This window comes from Schistocerca gregaria, chromosome 3 (assembly GCF_023897955.1).
Source record: "Schistocerca gregaria isolate iqSchGreg1 chromosome 3, iqSchGreg1.2, whole genome shotgun sequence".
NCBI classification, from domain to species: domain Eukaryota; kingdom Metazoa; phylum Arthropoda; class Insecta; order Orthoptera; family Acrididae; genus Schistocerca; species Schistocerca gregaria.
In genome coordinates, this window is record NC_064922.1 from 372,618,496 (window position 1) to 372,639,124 (window position 20,629).

Sequence of the window (20,629 nt, forward strand, 5' to 3'; positions counted from 1 at the left end):
TCTGTCCGACTGTTAAGAATCCTTTTTCTCCAAAACAGTTAGACGTATCAAGTTCAAATTTATGTCACATACTAAGGAATATTGTCCCTTGGCGGTGTAAACGTTTTAGGCTTCTAATTCAAACCAGTCAAAAGATACGGCCAAGTATGTCACATATTTTGATACTCGAAAACTCACTCATCAAAGCCTACAGGCTACATCCTGTTGATCTAGACTCACGAAATTTGGGAAAAAGTAAGGTTTCGCAGTGTAGCTAAAGGAAAAAATCCGATAATTGTTAATTTGTAATTACGTAACACGAAAAAATATTTTTGTCCGTTTTATCCGTTTGTCTGTTTGTCTGTCATTCTGTTGAAACCCTTTTTCTCGGGAACACTGTAGTGCATCAAGTTCAAATTTGTGTCACATACTAAGGTCTATTGTCCCTTGGCGCTGTAAAAATTTTCAAGTTTCTAAGTCAATGGAGTCAAAAGATGCGACCATTTATGTCACATAATTTGATATGGGAAAACTCACACATCAAAACTTAGGGTTCTTCCCGTTGACATATAATCATGAAATTTGGTAGGGAGCAAATTACAAATAAAAGAAAAAATGCGATAACTGCTGATATTTCTTTTGATATCCGACTTAGAACTTGAAATTAAAACATTTTCAGAAGTATTGGAATCCCTGGGATTGATATCTTGCCGATATCCTCGATTTCTGGAATGTATAAACTGTCTGTGTACATAATTAACTTTGTACGGAACCCTCAATGCGCGAATCCTCCGCGCACCTGGTCAATTTTTTCGAATACTTGTCACCTAAATTTATGTAACAGTGTTTCGCGCGAGAACTGCGTTATCTTTTTTCCACGGATTCTCATTTCAGTTCCCCGCGCATTTCTGTTACACTTTCGCGTGCTATACCGACCTCTCAGTTCATGCGATGTCTGTTGTCAGACTATTTGATAACGATTCTTAAACACTGGAACAATAGACTCGGGCCTTCTAGCGGCTTGAATAGGACTCCTTTACAGACGCACAACAGTTTTGTAAAATCGTCCAACAGATCTAAGTCTTCAATTCACCTTACGTAATAGTGATTTTACACGACCATCGCATTTCTTATCACTCCTAAATGCTTGCACGATGCGACGCGTTCAAGATATTTTCCGCTAGTCTTGTAATTTGATATTATCCCATTGTGTCTCTTTCTTACAAGCATTATGTTAGGTTTATCCACATTTAAAGATAGCTGCTATTCATTGCACCAAATGGAAAGTTCGTTCAAGCTTTGCTGCACTGTCTCACGATGGTCAACTACAATATTTTCCTGTAGCAGTATCAGCGTATATTGTTTCAGAGCTGCTGGACCTATCTAACAAACTCATAATATGTGTTGAGAACATTAGAAGGGAACACTCAATGTTACTTCCATTCCTGTATATAATTCACCTTCCGGTATATAATACTCTGTTGTATTAGTCAAATATGCATAGAGGCAAGCACATACGACCGAAGATACTCCATATGATCGTATCTTTGTTAGTAATCGACCTTGTGTGGTGCAGTGACGGAAATTTAGTGAAAAAGAACCTACCTGGACACATGCATCTGTCGTTTGCTGGGTGTGTATGAATAAACTAACCTCGTGTTCGAGTGTAAGTCTGCAAGCTTTCGTGGCCGCTTTCACTGAAGTTAAAATCTTCTGGGTTATTAGGCCGCGTCATGTTTCTTCTAAAATGTTCGACGTTTCGCCCCTCTGCTGGGATCTTCCTCAGGATATTTTGGTGTTCACTACTGCTAGAACACTGTGATTCACACTCTTATTACTCCCGCTTTGTTGTTGATTACCCATTTTTCCCTACAGCTTACCCCCGTTTTCGTTAGAATTGCGAGCATCTTACATAAATACAATTTTCTAACGCTTTTGCCAGGTCGAAAACGCCTGTGATCGGATATTGATTTTTCTTTAGCCTTGCTTAGATGATCAACCGCAACGTCAGAATTGCCTCTCTGGTCTCTTTACCTTTCTTAAAGCCAAACTGATCGTCATCTGACAGCTCCTCAATTTGCTTTTCTATTCTTCTGTATATTATTATTGCCAGAAACTTGAATTTATGAGCTATCAAGCCGCTTTTGCGATAATTCTCGCTCTTTCCGGCTATTGTAATCTTCGGAATTGTATGGATGATGCTTATCCGGTCGTCAGACGGTATATCGCCAGACTCACACATTCTACACGCCAACGTGAACAGTCGTTTTGTTGCCACTTCCCCCAATGATTTTAGAAATTCTCATGGAATATCATCTATCCCTTCTTCCAACATTCTTTTACATTCTGATTCTAATACTTGGTTCCCTACCTCTTCTACTCCGACTCCTGTTTCTTCTTCTATTACTTCATCAGATAAGTCTTTATCATCATATAGGCCTTCAATGAACTCTTTCCACCTACGCCCTCTATCATTTACATTTAACAGTGGAATTCCCATTGCACTATTAATGTTAGTACCTTTGCTTTTAATTTCACTGATGGCTGTTTTGACTTTTCGATACGCTGAATCAGTCCTTCCGCCAGTGTTTTCTTTTTCAGTATCTTCACATTTTTCATGCAGCCATTTCGCCTTAGCCTCCCTGCACTTCCTATTTACATTTTCCTAAGTTAATCGTATTGGTGTATTCTTAAGTTTTACTGAACATTTTTGTACTTCTTTCTTGTCTCGATTAAATGAAGTATTTCTTCTGTTACCCATCGTTTATTTGCAGTTACCTTCTTTGTACCTGCGTTTTCCTTTTCAATTTCTGTGATTGCCTTTTTCAGAGACGTCCATTCCTCTTCAAGTGAATTGCCTACTGAGCTATTCTGTATAGCAGTATCCATAGCCTCAGAGATCTTCAACTTATCTCGTCATTCCTTAGTATTTCCGTATCCCACTTCTTCGCGCATTGGTTCTTTCTCGCTGGTCCCTTAAACTTCAGCCCTTCAGCCAATTCCTCATCACTACTAAATTGTGATCTCAGTCTGTATCTGCTCCTAATGCCTGACAGTCCAGTATCTAATTCGAAACCTCTGCCTGACCATGGTGTAAGCTAACTGAAATATTCCTGAAACTTCCTCGCAGATTAAAACTGTGTGATGGACCGGGACTCGAACTCGGGACCTTTGCCTTTCGCGGGAAAGTTTTCTACCATCTGAGCTACCCAAGCACGACTCACAACCCATTCTCACAGCTTTAATTCTGCCAATACCTCGTCTCGTCTCGTCAGCACACACTCCTCTGCAGAGTGAAAAACTCATTTTGAAATATTCCTATATCTGATTACCTTTTCCAAGTATACCTCCTCCTCTTGTCATTCTTGAACGGAAGATCCGATTTTACTAGCTGAAATTAATCGCAGATCTCAATTAGCCTTTCTCCTCTCTCATTTCTAGTGCCAATCCTATATTCTCTCGTAAACGTTTCTTCTACTCGTTCCGCTACAATCGCGTTCCAGTCTCCCATGACTATTAGATTTTCATCTCCATTTACGTACGGAATCACCCGTTCAGTGTCCTCATATACTTTCTCTATCTTTTTATCTTCGGTTTGCGACGTCGGCATTTATACTTGATCTATCGTTGCCGATGTGATTCTGATGAGGATAACGCTATCAGTGGACCGTTAACAGTAACTCAATCTCTGCCCGACCTTTCTATTCATAATGAATCCTACTGCCATTATACCATGTTTTGGTTCTGTTGTATTTTCATATACTCCTCTAACCAGTAATCCTTCTTATCTTTCCACATCACTTCACTGACCCCCACTACATGTAGATTGAGCCTTATCATATACTCCGTACGAGCTCTAATTTCTCTTATCTTCTCTTCGAAGTCCTTACACGAAATGTACTTTGGGAGCAGTAGAATCGTTCTGCAGATGTCTGTTTTCTAAACTTTCTCAAAAGCGTGACACGAAAAGAATGGGCGGAGCTCTCGCGTGTTAATGGAATATACAGACAGCACGCCTAGCAACACGGTGCTGAATTGATTCGATATCAATCTTTAATCCGAACAAGTGGGAATCCCAAACAGTAGTCAAGAATGGGTCGTATCTGGTCTCCTATATAGATAAGCTATGCTTTCCTAAAAGTCTCCCAAGCAACCGAGGTCGACCGTTCGCCTACCCACTATTGTCCTTGCGTGCTCATTCCACTTCAGATGGGTTTGCAAACGTCACGCCTAGCTATTTAATCGACGTGAGTTTGTCAAACTGCACGCCACTAATACTGGATTCGAACGCAACAATATTGTTTTTCGTACTCCTCTGCATTAATTTACATTTTTCTACATTTAGTGTAAGCTGCCATTCATTACACCAAGTAGGAAGTCTGTCTAAGTCATCCTGTGTACTTCGACCGTCACTCAACAACGATACTGCCCCGTATACCACAGCATCATCAGCAAACAGTGAAAGATTGCTGCTCACCCTGTCCGTCAGATCATATACGCAAATCAAGAACAAGGTCGGTTCTGTCACACTTCCCTGAGGTACTCTTGACTATAGCTTTGTCTTTGATGAACACTCGATGTCTACATCTACATCCACATTTATACTCCTCAAGCCAGTCAACGGTGTGTGGCGGAGGGCACTTTACGTGCCACTGTCATTACGTCCCTTTCCTGTTCCAGTTGCGTGTGGTTCGCGGGAAGAACGACTGCCGGAAAGCCTCCGTGCGCGCTCCAATCTCTCTAATTTTACATTCGTGATCTCCTCGGGAGGTATAAGTAGAGGGAAGCAATATATTCGATAACTCATCCAGAAACGCACCCTCTCGAAACCTGGACAGCAAGCTACACCGCGATGCAGAGCGCCTCTCTTGCAGAGTCTGCCACTTGAGTTTGCTAAACTTCTCCGTAACGCTATCACGCTTACCAAATAACCCTGTGACGAAACGCGCCGCTCTTCTTTGGATCTTCTCTATCTCCTCTGTCAACCCGACCTGGTACGGATCCCAGACTGATGAGCAATACTCAAGTACAGGTCGAACGAGTGTTTTGTAAGCCACCTCCTTTGTTGAGGGACCACACTTTCTATGGACTCTCCCAATGAATCTCAACCTGGCACTCGCCTTACCAACAATTAATTTTATATGATCATTCCACTTCAAATCGCTCCGTGCGCATACTCCCAGATATTTTATAGGAGTAACTGCTACAAGTGTTTGTTCCGCTATCATATAAGCATACAACAAAGGATCCTTCTTTCTATGTATTCGCAATACATTAAATTTGTCTATGTTAAGGGTCAGTTGTCACTCCCTGCACCAAGTGCCTATCCACTACAGATCTTCCTGCATTTCGCTGCAATTTTCTAATGCTGCAACTTCTCTGTATACTACAGCATCATCCGCGAATAGCAGCATGGAACAACCGACACTATCTACTAGGTCATTTATATATATTGTGAAAAGCAATGGCCCGCATCTCCTGGTCGTGCGGTAGCGTTCGCGCTTCGCACGCCTGGGTTGCCGGGTTCGATTCCCGGCGGGGTCAGGGATTTTCTCTGCCTCGTGATGGCTGGATGTTGTGTCATGTCCTTAGGTTAGTTTTTTTTTTTGAAAAGCAATGGTCACATAACACTCCCCTGTGGCATGCCAGAGGTTACTTTAACGTCTGTAGACGTCTCACCATTGAGAACAACATGCTGTATTCTGTTTGCTAAAAACTCTTCAATCCAGCCACACAGCTGGTCTGATATTCCGTAGGCTCTTACTTTGTTTATCAGGCGACAGTGCGGAACCGCATCCAACGCCCTCCGGAAGTCAAGGAAAATGGCATCTACCTGGGAGCCTGCATCTAGTATTTTCTGGGTCTCATGAACAAATAAAGCGATTTGGGTCTCACACGATCGCTGTTTCCGGAATCCATGTTGATTCCTACGGAGTAGATTCTGGGTTTCCAGAAATGACATGATACGCGAGCAAAAAAGTGGGTTCTGTTATGTAAGAAGTCATCGAAGCACTCACTTATCTGGGAACCTACTGCGAATCCTCGGCCTTTCGTTAACAGCCTGCAGTGGAGCTCTGTATGAATCGCTTTTTAGATATATAGGACTGGAGTGTGTCTGTTGCCTTTCATCCATGATTTGGAGGTTATCGTGAGAGAAAAGGGCAAGCTCCTCGAAGACTTTCAAGTCGCATGGCAATCTTACTCAGGCAGAGTAAATTGACTATTTCTACAAATGTGTTTCATTTCAGTACCGGGCAAGCGTCGATGAGACGAAGAAGTTGACAACCACATTTCGGACAAAATGTAACTCCATCTTGGACTCAGGAGCTTGGGAGAGCAGCTGTTCGATCAAATGCAATAATAGTGTACCAGCAGCCATTATTTCATATTGTTTTATTAGGCAACAATCTTCTACGTTCCAATTACATCATCTTTAGGCCTATTGCATGACTGACACCAAGCACTACTTGTGCACGTATAAGACAAGACACCAATGAGACCTGAGCTTCTCCTGGCGTAAACTATGTTCAAAGTACTTACGGGCATTCAGCCAGGTTGAATTTTCGACAACTGCCGATATTTCGGCGGATGCACACTCCGCCATTTTCAAGGCTTAACTGCAACGACCAGACGAAGTGCAGACAACACGAGAGCTCGGTTCTGCGAGTCTAACAGAAAAGATAACATACACCTAAACAAAAGCCACCAAAGATGAACGAAGTCAGAGCTATCAATAGTAAGAAACTATGGACTGGTAGTTGAGGAAACGTTAACTCTGTCCCTATGTTTTTTAACAAGTGAAAGAGCAGGATTCCAGGCCGAGTTTAAACAAAAGCCTCCATCCCTATTCACAAGGTTGCTAGCCAATTTAATTTCAACAGACTCCTTAATCACACTATCCCAATAGCCGGACGTGCATGCTAATATCTCGGTATTATTATACCACATGGGGTGACCAGTGTCCAAACAATGTTCGGCAATAGCAGATTTGCTAGGCTGCTGTAGTCGCGTGTGCCGTTTATGTTCAATACACCGGTCCTCCTGTGATTGCAAATCTGTTCATGGAAGACTTCGAGGAGCGTGCATTGGAGTCGGCGCCATTGAAACCTGCCTGTTTTTTCAGATACGTTGACGATACTTTTGTTGTTTGGCCGCATGGCAGGGAGAACTTGAATGCCTTTTTAGAACATCTAAACTCGATCCACCCCAACATTCGTTTTACCATGGAGGTGGAAGAGGATGGTTGCCTTCCCTTTCTTGACGTTTTGGTTAGGAGGAAGGTGGATGGATCGTTGGGACATGCAGTTTATAGGAAGCGTACTCACACTGACTTGTATCTGCAGGCGGACAGTTGTCATCATCCGGCCCAACGTGAAGGGGTACTTCGTACCCTGGTACACAGGGCACATGTCATCTCCGACGTTGAGACTTTGTCTGCTGAGCTGGCCCATCTTGAGGCTATCTTCCGCCACAATGGGTATAGTGAAAGACAGATTGAACGGGCGTTGCGATATCAACCAACTGTGCGCCACGTGACTGATGATAATTCTCAGTTGACTCCTAAATCTATTGCCTTTTCGCCCTACATAGGAAGCACTCCAAACAAGATAGGTCGTATTTTACGGAAATACAATGTGAAATGTGTTTTCCGACCTCCATCTAGGATTAAAGCGCTTTTGGGGTCTGTTAAGGATGATCTTGGTTTACGTAAGGCAGGTGTTTATCGCATTCCTTGTAGCTGTTGCATGGCATACATTGGTCAGACCATCAGGACCGTGGAGGACCGGTGTATTGAACATAAACGGCACACGCGACTACAGCAGCCTAGCAAATCTGCTATTGCCGAACATTGTTTGGACACTGGTCACCCCATGTGGTATAATAATACCGAGATATTAGCATGCACGTCCGGCTATTGGGATAGTGTGATTAAGGAGTCTGTTGAAATTAAATTGGCTAGCAACCTTGTGAATAGGGATGGAGGCTTTTGTTTAAACTCGGCCTGGAATCCTGCTCTTTCACTTGTTAAAAAACATAGGGACAGAGTTAACGTTTCCTCAACTACCAGTCCATAGTTTCTTACTATCGATAGCTCTGACTTCGTTCATCTTTGGTGGCTTTTGTTTAGGTGTATGTTATCTTTTCTGTTAGACTCGCAGAACCGAGCTCTCGTGTTGTCTGCACTTCGTCTGGTCGTTGCAGTTAAACCTTGAAAATGGCGAAGTGTGCATCCGCCGAAATATCGGCAGTTGTCGAAAATTCAACCTGGCTGAATGCCCGTAAGTACTTTGGACAAGACACCAATGTTCCTGTTTCCGTAGATGTCCGAAATTCACGAGCATGTGAAGAGCACACGTGCTCATAAAGTGTGGATATCTGCAAAACAAGATACGAATATTGGTGCCAAACAGATAATTGCAGAATCCAAGAAGAAATCTTGGGAATACTTTGGAAACAGGTTGGAGACTTTGGGTCAAGCTGCTGAAAAACCATTCTGGAGTATAATTAGCAGTCTTCGAAATGGAGGGAAGAAGGAAATGACAAGTATTTTGGACAGGTTAGGAAAACTAATGATGAATCCTGTTGATGCCTTGGGCAGATGGAGGGAATATTTTGAAGAATTGCTCAATGTAGGTGAAAATATGATCAGCAGTGTTTCAGATTTCGATGTACAATGGGATAGGAATGATGATGGAAATAGGATCACATTTGAGGAAGTGGAGAAAATGGTCAATAGATTGTAATGCAATAAAGCAGCTGGGGTGGATGAAATTAAGTCAGAACTCATCAAATACAGTGGAATGTCAGGTATTAAATGGCTGCACAGGATAACTGAAATGGCGTGGGAGTTGGGACAGGTTCCATCAGACTGGACGAAAGCAATAATCACACCAATCTTTAAACATGGAAGCAGAAAAGATTGTAACAACTACAGAGGTATTTCTTTAATCAGCGTTGTGGGTAAAATCTTCTCAGGTATTGTTGAAAGGAAAGTGCGAGTATTAGTTGAGGACAAATTGGATGAAAATAAGTGTGGGTTTAGGCCTCTTACAGGTTGTCAGATCTGTAGCTTACGGCAAATAATGGAAAAGTGTTACGAGTGGAACAGGGAATTGTATCTATGCTTTATAGATCTAGAAAAGGCATATGACCGGGTTCCTAGGAGGAAGTTATTGTCTGTTCTACGAAATTATGGAATAGGAGGCAGACTTTTTCAGGCTATTAAAGGCCTTTACATAGATAGTCAGGCAGCATTTACAGTTGACGGTAAATTGAGTTCATGGTTCAGAGTATTTTCAGGGGTAAGAAAGGCTGCAACCTGTCTCCACTGTTGTTCATATTATTTATGGATCATTTGTTGAAAACAATAGACTGGCTGGGTGATATTAAGATATGTGAACACCAAATAAGCAGTCTCGCAGATGCGGATGACTTAGTTGTGATGGCAGATTCGATTGAAAGTTTGCAAAGTAATATTTCAGAGCTAGATCAGAAACGTAAGGACTACGGTATGAAGATTAGCGTCTCCAAAACGAAAGTAATGTCAGGTCGGAAAGATATATAAACGGTTTGAGTGCCAAATAGGAGGAAAAAAGTTAGAACAGGTGGGCGGTTTCAAGTACTTAGGATGCATATTCTCACAGCATGGCAACATAGTGAAAGAACTGGAAGCGAGGTGTAGCAAAGCTAATGCAGTGAGCGCTCAGCTCCGATCTACTCTCTTCTGCAAGAAGGAAGTCAGTACCAAGACTAAGTTATCTGTGCACCGTTCAATCTTTCGACCAACTTTGTTGTATGGGAGCAAAAGCTGGTTGGATTCAGGTTACCTTATCAATAAGGTTGAGGTTACGGATATGAAATTAGCTAGGATGATTGCAGGTACTTGTAGATGGGAACAATGGCAAGAGGCTGTCCACAGTGAGGAAATCAAAGAAAAACTGGGAATGAACTCTATAGATGTAGCAGTCAGGGCGAACAGGCTTAGATGTTGGGGTCATGTTACACGCATGGGAGAAGCAAGGTTACCCAAGAGATTCATGGGTTCAGCAGTAGAGGTTAGGAGGAGTCGGTGTAGACCAAGGAGAAGGTACCTGGATTCGGTTAAGAATGATTTTGAAGTAATAGGCTTAACATCAGAAGACGCACCAATGTTAACACTGAATAGAGGATCATGGAGGAATTTTATAAAGGGACTATGCTCCAGACTGAACGCTGAAAGCCATAATCTGTCTTAAATGATGATGATGATGATGATGATATCTTACACGTGCACGAACGTGATTCGAACCCGGAACTTGTTACCTAATTAAACAAAACAATATCAAATTAACGTTTGTTGGTAAAGTATTATTACATTAAATTTCGTACTATCCTGTATTCTGTGGCTGGTTTGAGTGATCAAGAAACACTGAAAATTATGCAAGAAGGTGTAATAAGTGGAAGATGTACGAGAGGAACGCGATGGCCGAGGAGGGGTTCCATTGTGCATTTCAATACTGTCTGCACAGTCTGTTCAGAGCGTGTAGGTGGCCATTGCCATGCGTTGCCAGGTCTGTCGATCGCTATTGAATGCCTAAGGACGGGCTGACGGGGAATTTGATGCAGTTCCGCACAATAATGGCCGACTGCGACGCTATCCAGGCGTGACGTTCTCACGCCGCATGATAACTACTCTCCGCCCGTCGCATACGAGACTGCACACACCATTGCTGAACTCCTACATCACTATCTTCTGGTACGCGTCTTCAACGAATTTCACTGCTTCCGCCTTCATATGATCAAATCTACAATACTTCCAAACACCTGCAGAAAAATGGCGCAGCCGAACGAGGTAGGGTTGGGCAGTCTTATTCCACCTCGAACTAAAGTGCAGGTAGCCAGAATAAAGTTTTTCAGGTTTTTCGTAAGTGACTATAAGCGACGATACCACAGGGGCTTTTGAAGTCATTGCGAATACCGGTGGTGCGCGGTCTTTGTCAGTCTTTGCCATTGATGAGTAGTTGGAAAACAGGCTCAAGAAACTGGCGCAAGTAATTAATATCTTGCTAAACTAATTATACTTATAAGGTTTTATTCGACTTATCTTTCAACATTTAGGTGACATACACAGGATGAGTCAGGAGGAAAGGCAATTGCTTTGATGGGCGATAGTGATTCTGAACGAATAACTTCGTAAGGACATACGCCAAATCCACATCGTTTCCGAGACAGGACACGTTTAATATCACTTTTGTAGGTTTTTCATGAATAACTCGTAAACCGCAGTACAAAAGTAGACTACATTAAATTTACTACAAAAATGGTCCCATACACTTTTTTATCAAGGACAAATAGTTTGGGCAAAGAGAGAGTGAAAAAATTCAAAATCTCGCTGGACGTGGTTGCGCTGTAGCTTAAGTAGTACTTTTGGCCAGTCTGAGGTAGTTTCCTGAGTCGATTAACCATAAGTGTGGTTCAAATGGCTCTGAGCACTATGGGACTTAACTTCTGAGGTCATCAGTCGCCTAGAACTTAGAACTAATTAAACCTAACTAACCTAAGGACATCACACACATCCATGCCCGAGGCAGGATTCGAACCTGCGACCGTAGCGGCCGCTCGGCTCCAGACTGTAGCGCCTAGAACCGCACGGCCACTCCGGCCGGCTAACCATAAGTGTCCTGTACCAAATTTTTCGTCTCATCTTCCTTTGCACTACCGTGGTACAGGCCTGAAGATGATGCGATTGGAGCGTCGAAACTGCTACGCTAATAAAAGGATATAAAATAACGGTTGTTGGTACAGTATTATTATATTTCATCGACCAGCCGCTGTCCCACGCTCGTAAGTCCAAGATGGAGTTAAAAGTATTCTATCTCGGAAACCATTCGGATAGAGCATTGTCCATGTGAAAGTTTTTGTTCAGAATCGCTAATTCTATTACCCCTCAAAGCATGCACCTTTCCTCCTGACTCATCTCGTATAAAGTGTTTCAGTTGTCAATAAGAAATGTCACCTTCAACCGTGATGCAATGATCTGGTGTGTGACATGACACGTTTGTAAACATGTAGAACAGAGCACTGACAATATTTAATTTGATTCTATATTATTTCTTGGCACTGCGGGTTTCAATGATGACAGGCTGATCTGTAGCATAACATGAAGTCTAGCTTAGGTTGGAAGGTGACCGTTCGTGGATTGGCCAAACTAATGTATGTGACTATGAAATCTTAGTTGTAGTGAAATGCTCTGCTTTGAATAGTATTGTCATCAAAATGACGAACAAAAACACTCATCGACATTTAGTACGTGTAACATAGCGTCGTAACAAGAGTTATATCCATTCTCATGACATAATGTTTGCTGGATTTACCCGCTCAAAATCAAGCACATTACAGCCTAAACTAGATATAGAGCTACGCTACAGATCCGTCTGTCGCCGCAACATACATTCCCAAAAATAATATAGAAGCAAAATGAATTGCTGTCAGTGCTCTGCGTATCTTTGCACATGCATGTCACACACCGCGAGAACACTACGTCGCCAGTCTAAACCCGCGCTCTGGTATCTGTAAACTGAACCCACCATATATACTGGCTGTTCAGGTGGCACAGACACGTTAAGGGGGAGTAGCACGTCAAAAATTTAAAAGAATTCAATTTTTCAAAAATATGCCTATTTTGTAGCGCACATCTTCCTGAATAGTTTGATGTATAAAACATATGTTTAAGAGCACCAAGATGGTGCGTCACACGCCAGTAAAGCTTTCCCTGAGGTTCAAAAATGTGCTCCATATGGAGCTGACACTATTTTGCAGAAATTAGAACGTGTGGGATATTTACAGAAAAGACTTGACACTAGACTTACAAGGCTGAGACAAGATTCGTCGGGGAAAAGAATTGTCTGATGGGAAGGGAATAAAAGGGAGAGGCTGACAGACGAATGGATGTGTGACTGCTGTGTACGGACGCAGGAGGAGCTGGCCACTGTTCGCGAACAGCTGAGCGTGTTGATGGCCGCGGTCAGCCGGCTTCAGGCTGCTGCCTCGGCGTGTACCGGCAGTGGGAAGTCTGGTGCGTCGCGTGTTACACCCCAGGAGTTACATGCTTCATCCACTGTCCCTACTGTCGAGACATCTTCGCGGGTATCGGGCGCGGTTGGGCCACCCTCCCCCAAGGGGAGTGGCGGGTTCAGCGGCGTTCGCGGCGCACGAGGTGGAGGGTAAATGTGGAGGCTGGCCGTGTGGCATCGCCCGCTCTGCCTGTGAGTGGACATGTGGCCGCTCCTTCAGCAACGTCCGAGCAAGCACACGGGGGGAGGGGTTTATTAGTTATTGGGAGCTCCAACGTTAGACGGGTGATGGAGCCCCTTAGGGAAATAGCGTAAAGGTCAGGGAAGAGGGCCAGTGTTCACTCTGTCTGCTTGCCGGGGGGGTCTTATCCGAGATGTGGAGGAGTCCCTGCCGGCGGCGATAGAGAGCACTGGGTGCACCCGACTGCAAATTGTTACTCATGTCGGCACCAATGACTCTTACCTTTCTGCTTTCAGAGGTCATCCTCAGTTCGTACAGGCAGTTGGCGGAATTGGCGGAATGCCTCGCTCGCGGGGTGGAATCAGAGCTAACTATTTGTAGTATCGTTCCCAGAACCGATCGCGGTCCTCTGGTTTGGAGCCGAGTAGAAGGCTTAAACCAGAGGCTCAGACGATTCTGCGGAGAGCTGGGGTGCAAATTTCTCGACCTCCGCTAACGGGTGGAGAAATGTAGGGTCTCCCTGAATAGGTCAGGCGTGTACTACACGCCGGAAGCGGTTATAAGGGTAGCGCAGTACGTGTGGAGTGAACATGGGGGTTTTTTAGGTTAGAGAATTCTCTCCCTAGGCTCGAGAAGACGCCTCCAGAGACGCGGCAAGGTAGGAGAAGGCAAAATGCAACAGAGAATAAAATATTAATGTGTTAATAGTAAACTGCACGAGCGTCTATAGAAAGGTCCCAGAACTGCTCTCATTAATAAACGGTCACAACGCCCATATGGTACTAGGGACAGAAAGTTGGCTGAAACCAGACGTAAACAGTAATGAAATCCTAAACTCAGATTGGAATGTACACCGCAGAGACAGGCTGGACAGTGAAGGGGGAGGCGTGTTTATAGCGGTAAGAAGTGCAATAGTATCGAAGTGACTTGACGGAGACCCGAAATGTGAAATAATTTGGGTGAAGGTCACGGTTAAAGCAGCCTCAGACATGGTAATTGGATGTCTCTATAGGCCCCCTGGCTCAGCAGCTGTTGTGGCTGAGCACCCGAAGGATAATTTGGAAAATATTTCGAGTAAATTTCCCCACCATGTTATAGTTCTGGGTGGAGATTTTAACTTGCCGGATATAGACTGGGAGACTCAAACGTTCATAACGGGTGGCAGGGACAAAGAATCCAGTGAAATTTTTTAAAGTGCTTTATCTGAAAAATACCTTGAGCAGTTAAACAGAGAACCGACTCGTGGCGATAACATATTAGACCTTCTGGTGACAAACAGACCCGAACTATTTGAAATAGTTAACGCAGAACAGGGAATCAGCGATCATAAAGCGGTTACTGCATCGATGATTTCAGCCTTAAATAGAAATATTAAAAAAGGTAGGAAGATTTTTCTGTTTAGCAAAAATGACAAAAAGCAGATTACAGAGTACCTGACGGCTCAGCACAAAAGTTTTGTCTCAAGTACAGATAGTGTTGAGGATCAGTGGACAAAGTTCAAAACCATCGTACAATATGCATTAGATGAGTATGTGCCAAGCAAGATCGTAAGAGCTGGAAAAGAGCCACCGTGGTACAACAACCGAGTTAAAAAAACTGCTGCGGAAGCAAAGGGAACTTCACAGCAAACATAAACATAGCCAAAGCCTTGCAGAAAAACAAAAATTAGGCGAAGCGAAGTGTAGTGTGAGGAGGGCTATGCGAGAGGCGTTCAATGAATTCGAAAGTAAAGTTCTATGTACTGACTTAGCAGAAAATCCTAAGAAAATTTGGTCTTATGTCAAAGCGGTAGGTGGATCAAAACAAAATGTCCAGACACTCTGTGACCAAAATGATACTGAAACAGAGGATGACAGGCTAAAGGCCGAAATACTAAATGTCTTTTTCCAAAGCTGTTTCACAGAGGAAGACTGCACTGTAGTTCCTTCTCTAGATTTTCGCACAGATGACAAAATGGTAGATATCGAAATAGACGACAGAGGGATAGAGAAACAATTAAAATCGCTCAAAAGAGGAAAGGCCGCTGAACCAAATGGGATACCTGTTCGATTTTACACAGAGTACGCGAACTAACTTGCCCCCCCCCCCCCCCCCCTTCTTGCAGCGGTGTACAGTAGGTCTCTAGAAGAGTGTAGCGTTCCAAAGGATTGGAAAAGGGCACAGGTCATCCCAGTTTTCAAGAAGGGATGTCGAACAGATGTGCAGAACTATAGACCTATATCTCTAACGTCGATCAGTTGTAGAATTTTGGAACAAGTATTATGTTCGAGTATAATGACTTTTCTGGAGACTAGAAATCTACTCTGTAGGAATCAGCATGGGTTCCGAAAAAGACGGTCGTGTGAAACCCAGCTCGCGCTATTCGTCCACGAGACTCAGAGGGCCATAGACACGGGTTCACAGGTAGATGCTGAGTTTCTTGACGTACGCAAGGCGTTCGATACAGTTCCCCACAGTCGTTTAATGAACAAAGTAAGAGCATATGGACTATCAGACCAATTGTGTGATTGGATTGAAGAGTTCCTAGATAACAGAACGCAGCATGTCATTCTCAATGGAGAGAAGTCTTCCGAAGTAAGAGTGATTTCAGGAGTGTCATAGGACCGTTGCTATTCACAATATACATAAATGACCTTGTGGATGACATCGGAAGTTCATTGAGGCTTTTTGCAGATGATGCTGTGGTGTATCGAGAGGTTGTAACAATGGAAAATTGTAGTGAAATGCAGGAGGATCTGTAGCAAATTGACACGTGGTGCAGGGAATGGCAATTGCATCTCAATGTAGACAAGTGTAATGTGCTGCGAATACATAGAAAGATAGATCCCTTATCATTTAGCTACAAAATAGCAGGTTAGCAACTGGAAGCAGTTAATTCCATAAATTATCTGGGAGTACGCATTAGGAGTGATTTAAAATGGAATGATCATATAAAGTTGACCGTCGGTAAAGTAGACACTTCTCTCGCCACTAACTACATTTGTGAGTGAACAGTAACTGCTGTGTTTAGTTTTATTCTGTGTATACTGAAATTCTTGGATATGGAACCAACTTTACGTAGGGCAAGGGAAAGACAGATGGTAGGTTTACAATACAGTTATGTATGCATTTTTAAAGTAATTATTGTGTAATTTCTAATGATGCCATTTGGAATCATTGTTTTATTTATTGACCAACAGCTTCAAAAGAACTTTTGCAATGGATATGGCATATGTGCAACATATACAGTAACTATTCATCACAAAAAAAGTTTCCCCAATTTTTTTTCTAAATGTGACGCACAAAGGTTAATGATGGTGTGCAAAGCAGGAAATGTGTTTTAGAGAAAATGGGAATTAAGCCCGGAGTGAGCTGTATCAAAGCTTTTTATGCGATAGACAGACAACGTATAGTGAAAGCAGATAAATTATTTTTGGAGGTGATAAAATCAAGAAGAGTGCATCAGAGGAATGTAAAGAGGAAGAAAACTGATTTAGGAAGTGAAAAAGAACCTGCTTATGGTGATGGACAGCTCTAAAAGAATCACAAATACGAGCAGAAACTCAGCCATTTTCCACAAAACACAAATTTCTGTACTTAAGTAGGTGTAACATGCAAAATAAATATTACTTTCAAACCTGGCATGTTTGTTGAACAGAAACTCCTTAATGCAAAACTCCAGAATTTTTCAAATCTATAAAACTGTTTTAAAAATTGAGATAATTGAACATTAAATTTGAGTCTTTTCTAAACATTAGGTTTAAAATGTCACAGCTCATTTATTTTTTCATAAATGAAATTAATTCTAGAGTTTCATACACCTGTAAGTACGGTTTGTAGCTGTGTTAAATTCATCGAAGAATAGCAGAAAATGCAGCCAACATTAAGTGAAAATGATGAAATATCATATGTAAAAAAAAATTATTTTGACATTTTTTTGAACTTCCACTGCTATGAGTGTGAATCCTGAATCTCCCCTGGTCATGCTGACAAAGTTTTATGAATTTGTTTGTAAAAGTATAGGCAGTGGAAATTAACATGTCGTGTGGTGCCTCTGCTGCTCCAAGTCGGCCCGTTTGAATTCCTACCCCCCTTTAACTGTGCTATACTGTACTTCATTGAGCGTACCCGTGGTCTAGGGGTCTGAATCGGCTCTGAGCCGTGAAAGCGTGCGGAACTGAATCGCGCGCCGGTCAGCGCTCCGCTCTCGGAGTTGTGTACTTACGCGTCGCGGTGTTTGTGTATAGAGAGTCCACCAAGAAAGTACCTCATGGCGTGCTCTTACCGACGTGTGACGATCAAAGTGCAGGGTGTCAGAAAAGTCTTTCTCTGATTACATAAATCGATAACTCAGGCTAGAAGTAAGGTACAAATATGAAACTGGTGTCTAATAGTTTACAAACTATCAAAGTTTCTTTCACACATCAGTAAACTCCCACATGAGCACCCTTGGTAGCACGTAGCACATCTAGGCGATATTCAGTTTCCGTCCACACAATAGCCAACATCACTGGAGGGATCTATTCAACAACTGTGGTTATCCGTTGCCGCAGGGTTTCAAGATCTGGTACACGTGTTCGGTAGACCTCGTCCTTGACATAACTGCATAAAAAGAAGTCTAGTGGCGTTATGTCATGACAGCGTGGAGGCCAAACCGTTGGCCCATCACGACCAATCCATTGCACAGGAAAGGTCATATCGAGATAGGCACGGACGTCCAAAGTCCAATGAGGCGGTGCACCGTCTTGCTGAAACAAGACATCGGGGTGAAGCTGAAGTAGCTGAGGAATAGCATACGGTTGCAACATGTCCAGATACACTGCAGATGTGATGGTAGCCTCAGCGAAGAAGAATTGCCCGATAATTCTATCGTGCAATAGCGCGCACCAAACATTCACCTTTGGACTGCCTCTGGTGCATTCCATGACCTCGCCAGGGGGTTGTGAACCCAAATGCGCACATTATGGCGATTCACTACTCCACTGACAAAAAAGGTCGCTTCGTCGGAAAAGGCAATTCGTCTGAGATAACTATCATCGTCCTCAATCGTGATAGCATTTCGACCACAAAGTCATATCGACGTGTACTGTTATTGGGCAACAAAGCCTGAACGATTTGCACTTTGTATGCACGAAACAATAAACGTTTGTGAAAAATGTCATGGAGAGAGCTTTTTTGGCATCTGTAATTCACGTGAAGCCCTGCGCACCGATTTCTTCGGACTTCGCAGAAAAGACTGCCTTACAGCTTCCACCCTGTCTGCTGAGGTTCTTGGTCGACGAGACCTCGGAAGGTCAGCAGCCGATCCTGTGTTCTTGAACTTCTCATACCAGGCTTTAATGCTCTTGACATCAGGTAGATTCCTTCCAAACGCTGTCTGGAAGTGTCTCTGCACTGTGGTTGGTGATCGTGTCTCATGGTACCACAGGACACTGTGTACCTTCTCCTGATTGGTTAACACGGCTTCTTGGGCACCGCACCTCATCCACTACTTACGTACTGCGAACCTAAAACAGAAAAAAACGTTGATAGTTGTAAACAATTCAACACAAGTATCATATTTGTATCTTATTTATCTATCTCATGTATCTTACTTCTAGCCTGAGCTATCAATTTATGTAATCAAGAAAAGACTTTTCGGACACCCTGTAATGTTTCAAGCCGAACATCCACGACCGAGAGCCTTTGAAGCTGATAGTTCATATGAAAAAATCTGCGTTTGAATCCCCGGTACGTGATCGGAATACATTTTTCCATGACAGGAAGTGTTGTATACATAAGATGCTGACTGAGACGCTATGCACTGAAGTTGTCCAACAACATGCCGTCGGGCTAAAATTTAAACACTCTGGTGGACATGTAAGTGCAATGACAGTGGACCATGCAGAAGACCTCCGAACCTTGCAGGTGTTTGATCTCCCGTTCTAAGCACCTCAAGAAGTAGTCACTGCCGCTTTCCAACCATACGGCAACTACTTGGGCCACTTTACGGAGAAGTGGCAAACATTTACGATCTACCCAATGTTAAATTGCGTTCGGCAGTTCAAAACTGAGCTGACGAAACACGTTCCATCGTACCTGATGATTGTCGGTGTGCGAGCCTTTCTCACGTACGATGGCCAGCCACGAAAGTGCACGGAATGTGGCCAGCAAGGACATATCCAGTCCGAACGTTTACGCCGACTTCGATACAGACGCCGTTAGGTGAAGTGACCCCGGCATCGAAGCTCACGTCCCTAGACGTCACCTACGCGATGGTAGCACAGAACCCTTCCACGTCACTCCAGGATACGCCTGAAGCCTCGTCAATGCCACTCACCGCACCACAACATGCCGACGAGACCAGCATGGCCTCACCTCGTGCTTGCACCGGGACCATCCACTATCAGGACCGTCACGGACCTAGATGTCGTGCCGACTTCTGTCTTTATTCAGACGGGCACAGCATCGGATGACGGCCGACCGCATTCTGATTCGGAACAACACATTAGAAAAGAGCAGTCGCCCAGGAAGCGCAAGAAACGCCGACGAACACCATCCGACGACGCTCTCATTCAGATGGTCTCGCGAGATGACGACTGGTTGTCTGATGGTGACCTCCCATATTGCGTACAGTCACATGGTACGACCACTCCTGACGTCCCCTCTTGTGACAGATCCTCTCAATCGAGAACTCATATTCAATGTTGCCAGTACACGAGGATGACAGATCCCCCACAGCTTTTGTCACAGCACCCACTTTCCCCATTGCAACAGTAAATGATTGCCACATGTCTTCGACATCAGCATCCTGGGCTGATGTTGTTGAAGAAGGAGTGAATCAGATCACCAGTGTGTCCACCCATGGAGACGACTGAGCTGGCGCCCTGCCAGTAATCATGGCCACTTCAGGAGACCTGGCTGGTGTACATCTGCTGGATGCTTCCATCGCGCATTCTGCATCGACTGAAAAGGACTATACACTATATCGTGTCGCCATAATGAATCTTGCCACAATCCGAGCCCCTCACAAACTGGTCATGTTCCGAAACACCATCTACTCTGCAGATGTTGATATTGCACTCCTACAGGAAGTTTTAGTCACTAACTTCCAGTTGCCCACTGGGTACACTGCCCGTGTTTATCACGCCTCCGACACTGGTACCAGCGTCGTCATTCTCCTACGCAACAGGCTCCCTGCAGAGGAAGCCATATATCTCCCCACCACATGCGGTATGGCCCTCACCCAATCTGGCGTGCATATCATTAATATCTACACACCGCCTGGTACTAGCCCCTATTATGACTGTCATACATTCTTCGCCAAGGTCACACTGCTCTTCACGGTCCCACAAGACGATGTGGTGCTCGGTGGGGACTTCACCTGGACACAAGGGCCCTATGGCCAACTCCCACGGCATTCACCTTGTGCGGCTCTCATGGTGGTCATCGATTCCTT